Here is a 9,869-nt window from a genome sequence, read left to right on the forward strand (position 1 = left end):
GGCGGCGGTGGCAACGCCCGTTCCCCCATCTGCTCCGCTCTGCACCCGCTTGGAGCCCCAGGAGGACCCGAGCACACCCCGGCGCCCACCCCAGCGCCGAACCTTCATTTCACCGCCGGGACGGAGAGGAGGCTCACCGGGTCTCCCCGCAGCGCACCGGCACAAGGAGGAGAAACCCACTTGGGTGTACTCAGTGCCAATCCCATAACCCACATTCCCATCATCAAACATTAGCAGCAGATATTATTTTTTAATATTCAGACGAGAGGGCAAGAGGGGAGGCACTCTGAAATATTCAAAGCTGCCAGGGCCTTTGTACAAGCGCTCCGGTTATTTCCCTGCAGCGTGGAATTACTTTAAATGTTAAATTCCACACACTTTTTTCCTGCGCTGGGTTGGCTCAGGCACCAGCTCTTCCCCGCCTCCCCACGACAGGCTCTTCCACAAACAGCAGCTAACATTTTGTAATAATCAGCATGATTCGCCTTCAATTTCTTCCTTTAAAATACAAAACATCCTATAAATACCACAGAAAACAGCCTGCTGGGACTGGGAAAGATTGTTGAGCCCATTCCTATTCCCCAGGGCCGGATTTTCTGTGCTTACAGATTATTTTAATTTATTTTTGTTTTTAATAAACTACTTTGGCCCCGAGGGATGGAGATGCTTCAACTTGCCAGAGGCCAGTGTGTCGTTGCTCTGCCTGGGAAGAAGCTTTCCTACCGCCTAACCCGAATCTCCCTCGTTCCGAGTCATGACCGTATGGTATTGGCATAGCCACTGTGGATGAAAAAAAGTTCATATATATATATGTATGTAAAATTAATAACTAAAATAATTCAAAATCATTAAACAAGTATCAATAACAGACGATGGAAAAGAGCAGCCTGATGCTGCCCTGCTCAGCACCTTCTGCCTCCATGTGCGTAAAGCAGAATAAATAGCGTTTCCCTGCCCAAACCGCAAGCCAGAACGATACCCCCTTCCCACGGGAGAAACACGGAAGGTCTCCTCGCAGCAGCCGACCCTCTCGGTGCCGAGCAAGCCCGTGCGGCCGAGGATGCCGGTGGGATGTTTGTGGTCCGGTTTGGCACTGGAGTCCCAGTCCTACACCAGAGTCCTGATTGCCAGGGCACGTATTCCTACTCGCAGGCTGCCTGGGCTCCCCAGGGCACGGCGGCTCCCGGCACTCGCCCCACCGCGGCTTTGCTCTTTGCAGACCCCTCCAGAGACCTTTCCCCGCAGAGTTTCTCGCGGCGCTTGCTGAAGAAGCTGGGATGAGTCGTTTTAGATTAACGCCGCGCTCAGACCCCCGCGGACCCACCCCGGAGGGGCAGGACCAGCACCCCCAGCCGCAGCCGGGACGTCGGGGACAGAGCCTGGTCACAACCATGTGCTTCCTCACATCGTTTTTCCATGGCTCGACATCCCCCCTGGAAATCATGAGCTGTGGATCATCTCTGATGCATCTGCAAGAGGCAGCTAAGGGAAGTTGGCCCACAGCTGGTGACCGAAATTCATCATACAAAGGGCTGTAACGCTGCTGGTTTGGGTGGGGTTTTTTATTTTGGTTATTGTTTTTTGAGGGGTTTTCGCCTCTTTTTTTTTTTTTCCCCCCTTTCTTTTTTTTTTTTTTTTTTTCTCTCAAAGTAAAGGCAAGGCAGAGCTGAAGGCACCCGACAACACTGACCTAGTTTGTACCTTTGTAGGACAGACCGCCGTCTCCCTTCTAGAGCCGGTTTTGTTTCTGCAGCGGCGCAGTAACGCAGCGAACCCCGGCTGCTCCCGGGCCCCTCGCTCGCCACCAACACGAAAAGCGGTTATTTGCAGGGGCCGCGACCCGGGCACCGCACATCCCATCCCCGGCACGGCCTCCCCCAGTCATATCTCCCACGGGCACCCGGTGACGAGCACACCACCAGCCCCGAGGTCGTCATTTGTGTTCGCAGACCCCCACGTCCCTGGAAATCGTTCCTTTTGGTGCAAAACCTCCTCTCGGGAGGAGCTGGTGGAGGAAGGTGATGAACAGATTTATGACAAGCAGAAGGCTGGAGGCACTTACTCACGGCTGGCGGGATATAAATAAAATATTTGGAAGGCTGAACGTGCTTTCCCTCTTCTCCGCCTTGGGGAGAGGGCGAAGAGAATAAATGAGGCACTGGGGGCTGCGATGAGGCCCCACTGTCTCAGGAGGACGCACGGAGTGAATAACTTGCTGATCAGCCCTGCTCTTGAGATGCTGAATTCAAACGCGGGGAGAAAACAGGTTCCCTTCTAGTTTCAGCTCTTCAGGAGTAAAATTCAGAGCGCGGCAAAATGCCCTCTTCTCTTTATACACTTCTCTCTTCTCCTTTTATATGTTGCTTTTTGTTGGTTTTTTTTTTTTCCCCCACCTTTTTTTACCAGCAGAAGTTTCTCCTCACAGGAGGAAGCCAGTTTGGCCACAGCGTGTGCCTCCGGCACCGAGTGCTGCCCGAGCACCGAAATGCCCCCGGAGCAGCCGCTGCGAGCAAGCCGTGGAAGGCGAGCGAGATGCCGGAGGCGGGATAGAGTCGTGATCTCCGCAGCGCGGCACCGCTCCTACGAGGAGGAAGCGCGCCGTCCCCAACAGGGGCTGCTCTTCTCGTGGCCTCAGCTATTTTTAGCAATCAAGAGAAATGAATTTTTTTTTTTTTTTAAAGAAAACAAAAAAGAATTAATGGGAAGAAAACAAAAATGGGAAGAATTAATGAACTCGCAAAAGATCATTCACTCCACGCGTGCCAGGTCTTGCCAGCCCGGCTGCTGGTGCGGAAGGTTTCTAGTCCTAAATTAAGGATTTAACCCAGTAATGGGGCTCACCGTACACAGCCAAGGGAAGGAGAGGTTGTTTTATCAGGGGAGACCGAAAGGTCTCTCGCTTTTCGGTCAACTAAAGCGGAGAGTGAGAGTACCTGGACATTCACTGTCCGAGAGAAAAACCAAAGTGAGAAAAACTGTTTAAATTTAAATAAGACAACACTGGCGTAAAAACAAATGGGTATAAGCTGGATTTGCGCAGGCTAGAAATCAACCTCCTAATGGATGGAAAGTCTGGAAGAACTTTCCAACAGCAGCAGAAGAGGCAAAAAGCTCACTTAAAACCCCTTTAAGAGTACTTAATACGTACTTCAACTTTTCTGCCGAAAACCCAGGAGAGCGAGGAATGCGTTGATGTGGTGTCAGTGAAAATGGCTGCTTTTCTGTAAGATCGTTTCTGCTGAAGTCATTTTAGCCCTTCGCAGATGTCAAGCCCACCCCTCCCCCCCCAAGTTTACAGTGCAAGATAAAGACCAAAAATTGCAGGTTTATGTCAGGTATTCAACCTATTTGTAAAAAAAAAAAAAAAAAAAAAAAAAAGGAAAAAAAAAAAAGCCAAAAGGGAAATACAAAACAGTCGTCTTCTCTCCAAAAAGTTTTGTGGTCTGCACCAGTTTGCGATGATAAATTAAGACTAATCCAGACCGATTCGATGAGTCACCGGCGTGAAATATAAAGTGGAGAGTTTATTTAAAACCTCGCCATATGAAATTTAGCACACGGACTTGTTGAACAGATGCAATATTCAGCTTGACTCAATGTCTCTAACGTTTCTAAGAAAAGCAGCGCTACTTTTCTGTTTGTCTACGTCGCACAGATTGCCGCCGAAAGTGCCCTCACTTTAGAAATTCAAGTCTCAGATCAAGGACACTCCTGTGGTTGGAACCACTTTAATGGCTCAGCAGCGCTGAGCCTCCAGAAAAACTCCTTTCCAGGGTCTGCTCATCCCCTTTCCTACCAGATTTTATGCCAGCAGATGTTTTCTTAGGAAAGCTGCTACGGCATAGATAAAGTCTGGGTTTGTACAGCTCTTCATGCTTTATTTTATGCCAGGGGAGCAGTAGATGCATTTTGGCAGAGCACAGGACAAGAGGGAAAATTGCAATTGATAAATCAACTTTAAGAGAGATTATAACTTTGTAAAATGCTTTAAAAAAACTCAGTTTTTTTAAATCCTAATCACAACAAGCACAGCAGCGTAAGGAGGCGATTCACAGAAATATCTTGTATCGGTCCTTAACCCCCCCGCCCCCCCCCGTCTCAGGCAGCAGCAAAGCCACGCTGTGTCCTTCGCCACCCCCGCCGAGCCCGGGGGGCGCCGCGTTCCGAACTGCGGGCACAGGTGACCCACACGTATGTAACTAAGTACTCGCGCGCACTCCAGAGCGATGAAAATGAGCCGATATCACACAAGATTATCCCATAATTATCCTGTTTCGCTAAAGCGTTCACCTCAAGGCCCGTATGAGACTGAACATCGACCGCAAGAGAAAACTGATGCAAAGATAAAGCTCTTTCCTACCTACGATCAGCAACCGCCAGCACTTATATGCGGTAAAATAAAGATATTCATATACATGACACCAATCAGCCCTGAAATGGATGGAAAACCCAGAAAGTGTAGTTAAAGTCATCTATTTCGATTGGGCTTTGGAAGGGGAAACAGCACGGGCTGCAGCGGTCCCAGGAGCTACAGGCAGGAGCCAGAAGCAGGATTTGGGATAAGGGCGGCTCAGCTCATCCTGAACCTTCCAGAACTGTTTAGCAGATGTTAACACAGAAATAATGCAATTTAAAAAAAAAAAGCGCCGTGCTGCCATCAGCAGCTGGGGTGGGGAGATGTAAAGAATAGTACGGTTAAACGGGCAGTCCGGGTGGGATGGGACAGACCCTCATTGTGGGTCCAGAGGGGTGTCAGCGCTGCTGAGAAGAGATATTTGGTAATTTTCCCACCTTGGAGCTCATCAGGTGATGGCCGTGAGCAGCGGCGAGGGGTAACGTCCAGCGTGTTGCTTTCCAGAAGGGTTTGGCAGGGATGACCTTGGACCATCTTTAAAAGGGTCACCGAGATGTGGCCTGGGATCTCTGAGCTCACCCAAATGAGTGGGACACCCCACCTGCCCCAAAGCCTCCACACGAACCCCGTGCACCCCCATCCCTCCCCCCCCATCCCGCCTTACCCGCAGCCTCAGCCGCTCTCCCCCATCCGTCCCATCTCCTCCCGCGTCTCACGGCCGCGGCCACCGACGCTGGAGCCGGTTCCTCCGGGGCTCGTTAGCCAGTTTCTGGTTTCCTGTCATCATCTGAATGACTAACCCCGACATCCGCCGCTCGGCCGGTCAGCCCCTCGCCGGCTCACGAGGGGACCCGCGGGCGGCGCTCGCACAGGCTCACCCCGGGCAGTCTCTCGCAGAAGCTTTTCCGTTTGTCGGCCGCGGGGAGAGGAGAAGCTCGGGCGGTGAGGAACCACACACACCGCCGCCGTCCCTTCCCGAGCAGCTCCTGCTTGAGGTTCACATGGGGCCGGTGCCCCTCAAAAAAAAGCCTTTGCTGGATTGAACACCACACACTGGAAGCAGCAGTAAAGCTCATAGCGGATAAAGCAAATAGCAAGCCTTCTCTTAGTTTTTGCAGAAAAGATGATATCAAGCCTCAAAAAAGCAGCAAATAGCCTGTGGTCACCATTGCTAATGGCCAAACCTGGAGCTCCTGCCCAGAGCTGTAAGGATGAAACAATTTCTTGTGCTTCAGCGGTGGCAGTTTACAGACATCAGGCATGATGTCACCATACTCTAAAAAAAATTAAAAAAAAATTAGTAGCTCTTTAATTTTTTTTGGTGCTTGACTAGAATAAAGATGGTTTATGAATTATTGGGAATTTATCTACGGGCTTAGAGCTCTGTCACGGTATATGAACTACGTGCACTGCTCTAGGACCAGGACAGCGCGCAGCGCGCGCAGCAACCGTGTGTAGTTGTAAGTACCGGAGGGCAACAGCGCGCCGGGCACAGGCTCTGCCGCGCAGACCAACAACGCTCCACCCTGCCTCTCGCTAAGGCTCTGTAACACCTCGCTTACATACAGCCACGTGAAACATTCCATAAAGGGAAACTTCATTATATTTAAATCGGAGCACTCCCAAGCTGCCACGACCATCGTCTACATCCATCTCTCTCCGTGTCAGAAGGGGACTCTTCTATCACAAAAACGATAAAGAGCCACCTGTTTTCAACTGTCGCAACTCTGGGATGGAGCTTCGCTACGGCGCTTTCAGAGGAAGCATTGCTTCGCTAAGCTACTTCACCACGGTACGGGCAAAGACATCCAGGCTTCCTCTCTCCCAGTCCTAACCTGAGGTGCAAAAATAATTGCTCACACGCGCCTCCGAGCTGCTCCCACACAAAACGCGGGTGCAGACGCCTCTCTTGAGATCCGCGCGTGTAATCTGAACCAGAGACCAGAAGAGAGACAGCCAGCTCCGAACTGCCTGCACGGTTTCTGGCTGGTCCCTGTGTGAGGAATATCGCATAGCGGGAAATGCTTTTCTGACTGCTAAAACAGCTGCTACAAAATTGGCACTTCCTGCAGAGGTCTTAGCAGTGAAGTTCTTTAGAGCAGAACTGATGCTCTGAACATGCCAGAAACAATCACCGTTTGTCTCTCATATGAGAGATTTCTTTCGTTAGGAACAGCCGCTGCTGAAAAGGCACTGGGCATTTGCTTATGGGTTCCCTGATGGGTCTCACAGCTTCAGAGATGACTCACCGCGGCGGCAGGGACAGTGCCACAGCTGGCAGGGGCTGCGGCAGAGCCACCTCCCGTTAGTCCCCCGGTTGTCTCCTGGCCTGAGGCAGGTCCAGCTGCTCCAGCGCAGGTGGAGGCGGCCGCCGTGCCCGGGGAGCCGCAGCGCGAGCGAGGAGTGCCGGCGGTGCAGAGCGATGGGGTCACCCACCCCCAGTGCCTTACGGCAGCTCTCAGGCAGAGCGACGCCCTTCAAAGACATCAGTCCTTTTGGGAGATCAACCCCTCAATTTCTGGCTTTGATTAGAAGGTGACTACTGCAGCAATACAGAGTGGTACAGACACCGTCTCCCTTCTTTGTATCTCTGACGAGAAGGGCGCGATGCAGAGGTTTGGATGAGAGCCCTCACACTGAGCACCTACCGACGCAGCCACACGTTCTGCTCTTTGCGGGGACAGACCATCCCTCTCCCCGACACGCGGACAAGAACCCGCCAGACATCAAACCTGGCTTGTCACACCAGGCTTTCCCCTGTAACCCCTGTGCCTCACCTAGACCTGCCGCTGGAAACCCTTTCTGCTCTGATAAAAGGCCAAAGACAGAGGAGCACCACGCTTTAATCTACTGCGACAAGAGATAGAAAATGCCACGTTACAATTTCACCTTTCCGTGTCCATTTCAAAGCTTTCCCGTTTCAGCTGGGTTTTGTTCCACCCCCCCCCCATAACAAACACAAAGCATTGACTCCTTCAATCAGTTTTATCAGCTAACCAAACCTGCCTTTTTTTTTTTTTATCCCCGCTGTGACCCCTAGCTAACGGGCTGGCAGAAGAGCTCTTCAGGCCCAGAGAGGCTGTGAGCACCCACCTTCCCCCCGCCCAGCTTACCTACTGGGGCTGGGAGACCCAATACCCCAGGGGACGGGTTTATATCCTTTCAGACAAAGGTGGGGGCTGCTCAAGGACCAGCTGGTTCTGCTCACACCAGCTGCTGCGACTAACGCTGATGAGAAATCCTCAGCCAAAAGACGATGAGAAATGAATGTACCATCTAAACTCGACCTTTCCAGAGAAACACACCCCAGGCTGAAAGTTTTGAGGAACCCTTTCCGAGCTCCAAAAGGCTCTTTTTCCCAGAGCTCGTAAACTTTGTGAGTCAAGCGTTGCCCACTTTGCAGGAGACCGGTGCTCAAATCCCCCTTGCTTTGGGACCAGAACAAGCCCACACCTCATCCCAACCGCTAATTATTTGCTTTGCCAAATTTTCAGGGCAGCTTTAACGAAAGCCACGTCCCGGAGGAAATCTTCTGACACGCTAAGGTAGCGCACGCGCGGTTTCGTATCAACCGAGAAACGGCTTTCCTCTTGGCTGTCACCACGCGAGCGTGTCCCCAGCTGCAGGGGAAGTGCCACCTCCTCCCCTGCCCCAGCTGCACGCCCCGCTGCAAATCTCATCTCGCCCGGCCCGACACCCGGAGCTGCTGCCTTACAGCGGAAGGTACGTGCTGCCACCACCCAGTGGAAAGACAGCTCGCAGCCAGGATTTCTGGGTGCTTTACAAAAATTTGGCCAAATAAAGTTTGCAAAGACTGATCCCGTACATCCTGATAGCGCTATAAAGCTTCTCCCCATTCTTATCCTGCTTAGTTCGTCCTCGTAGACGCAGTAATTCTTACATTTGAACACAAAACCCTAGAAGGTTTGAATGGTTTTATTTGATTTTTTTTTTATACAGCAATACAAATTATACAGATTCATTACAGTACAGATTTCGCAGGGGTTTATAGAGGTACTTAGTGATTTTTTTTGGTTTATTTAAAAGAAAGAGGCAGATCTTGGGAGCACGGTGACATGAACAAAACACTTTCATGGTAGGAAGCAAACTCCTACCGTGCTGAACACTAACCTGGCTGAAACTTACTGGGTGGAAAGGTGGTGGCAGCGTTCCCGGTAATAACATACCCAAAACATCAACCCTGGGGTACTCCAGAGCTTTACACAAGATTTGTGAGCTTACAGGTAAGCAGGTTGTTTCTCTAACAGCGCAGAATGTCCTTAAAGCCTTTGGACGCACTTTGCTACAAAGGGGACAGAAATGAGGGAAGCCGATATGAAAATTAACCTGCCGTTGAGCGGGCAACGTCGTGCAACAGTGTCGTTGCAGCTATGGAAAAGGAAACCATAAAATTCTTCAGATTTAGTCACCCAAACAGCTACAGGAGATGAGGAACATGATCTTAGACCTAATAACAGCGACAGCATCATTCAAAACTGCCCCAGGATGGCAAGTCTTGGCCACAGTCCCTCTCTGCCATGACCGGCTTTGGGACACATAGCAGAACTTCGGAAATACAAGGTCAACATTGGAGACTCTTTAGCAGGGCCAGCGCATCTCAGCAGTTGGGCGAACAGCTTGTTGCTACTATGGGAGGGCAAATAAGTCACCCTCAGGGGCACAGATTTAACTTGACTCTATCGCAGCTCGTCATCTGACTATGTGAGCACTCCTCCACCTCTTTCTTCAGCCATCAGAACAATGTTCATGACAACACGCACAAAGAGCCCCCTCAGATGCCGGGACAGACTTGCACGGTCCAGTGAGCTGGCAACGCACCAGTGCCAGCACTGGGCTGCTGCCATCAGAGGACTGGGATTAGCTCTCCCAGGAGCACCCCTGAGCTGGGGAGCTCAGCGGGGTTTGTTTTGGTGGTCGACAGTGGAGTTTTGCAGCACGTCGGATGCGCATTGCTTACTCCTGCGTGCTGTCCCACAGCTCTTCCAGGGACACCACACCGGCCTTCCCCACCCGGAGAAACACAACAACACGCCTCCTAATCCAATTTCCCTTCCAAAACCCGTCTGCTGCATTCCTGAATTCACTTTTGTTTTTTTTTTTAAGTTCAAGCTTGAAGACAGCTCTGCACAGCTACTAGAAATAACTTGGTGAAAATATGAATAGCCACAAAGTGAATGATCTGTTTGTTATTGCTGCCAGTAACCGCCTTGGTCTGGGCTTTGCCATGCCAGGCTCAGCTGTAAGCTGCAGGTACAATTAAGCATTACAGTTTAAGCCCTAACTGCTTTTTGCTGGTGGGAGGGGGTAAAATAATCTCGCTTCCTCCTACGAAACGTAAATGCCACATTCATCTACTAAATCTAGTTTTGTCAACTGTCGATACAAGCTAGTTTGATAAGCTTCTGTACAGGAAAATGTTAATCGATTAGATTTTTGAAGGGGGAAAAGAAAAAGGAGTAGAGGAGTCTGACCCTAAGCCATACAGGAAGCATGA

This window comes from Vanellus vanellus, assembly GCF_965231255.1.
Source record: "Vanellus vanellus genome assembly, chromosome: 19".
NCBI lineage: Eukaryota > Metazoa > Chordata > Aves > Charadriiformes > Charadriidae > Vanellus > Vanellus vanellus.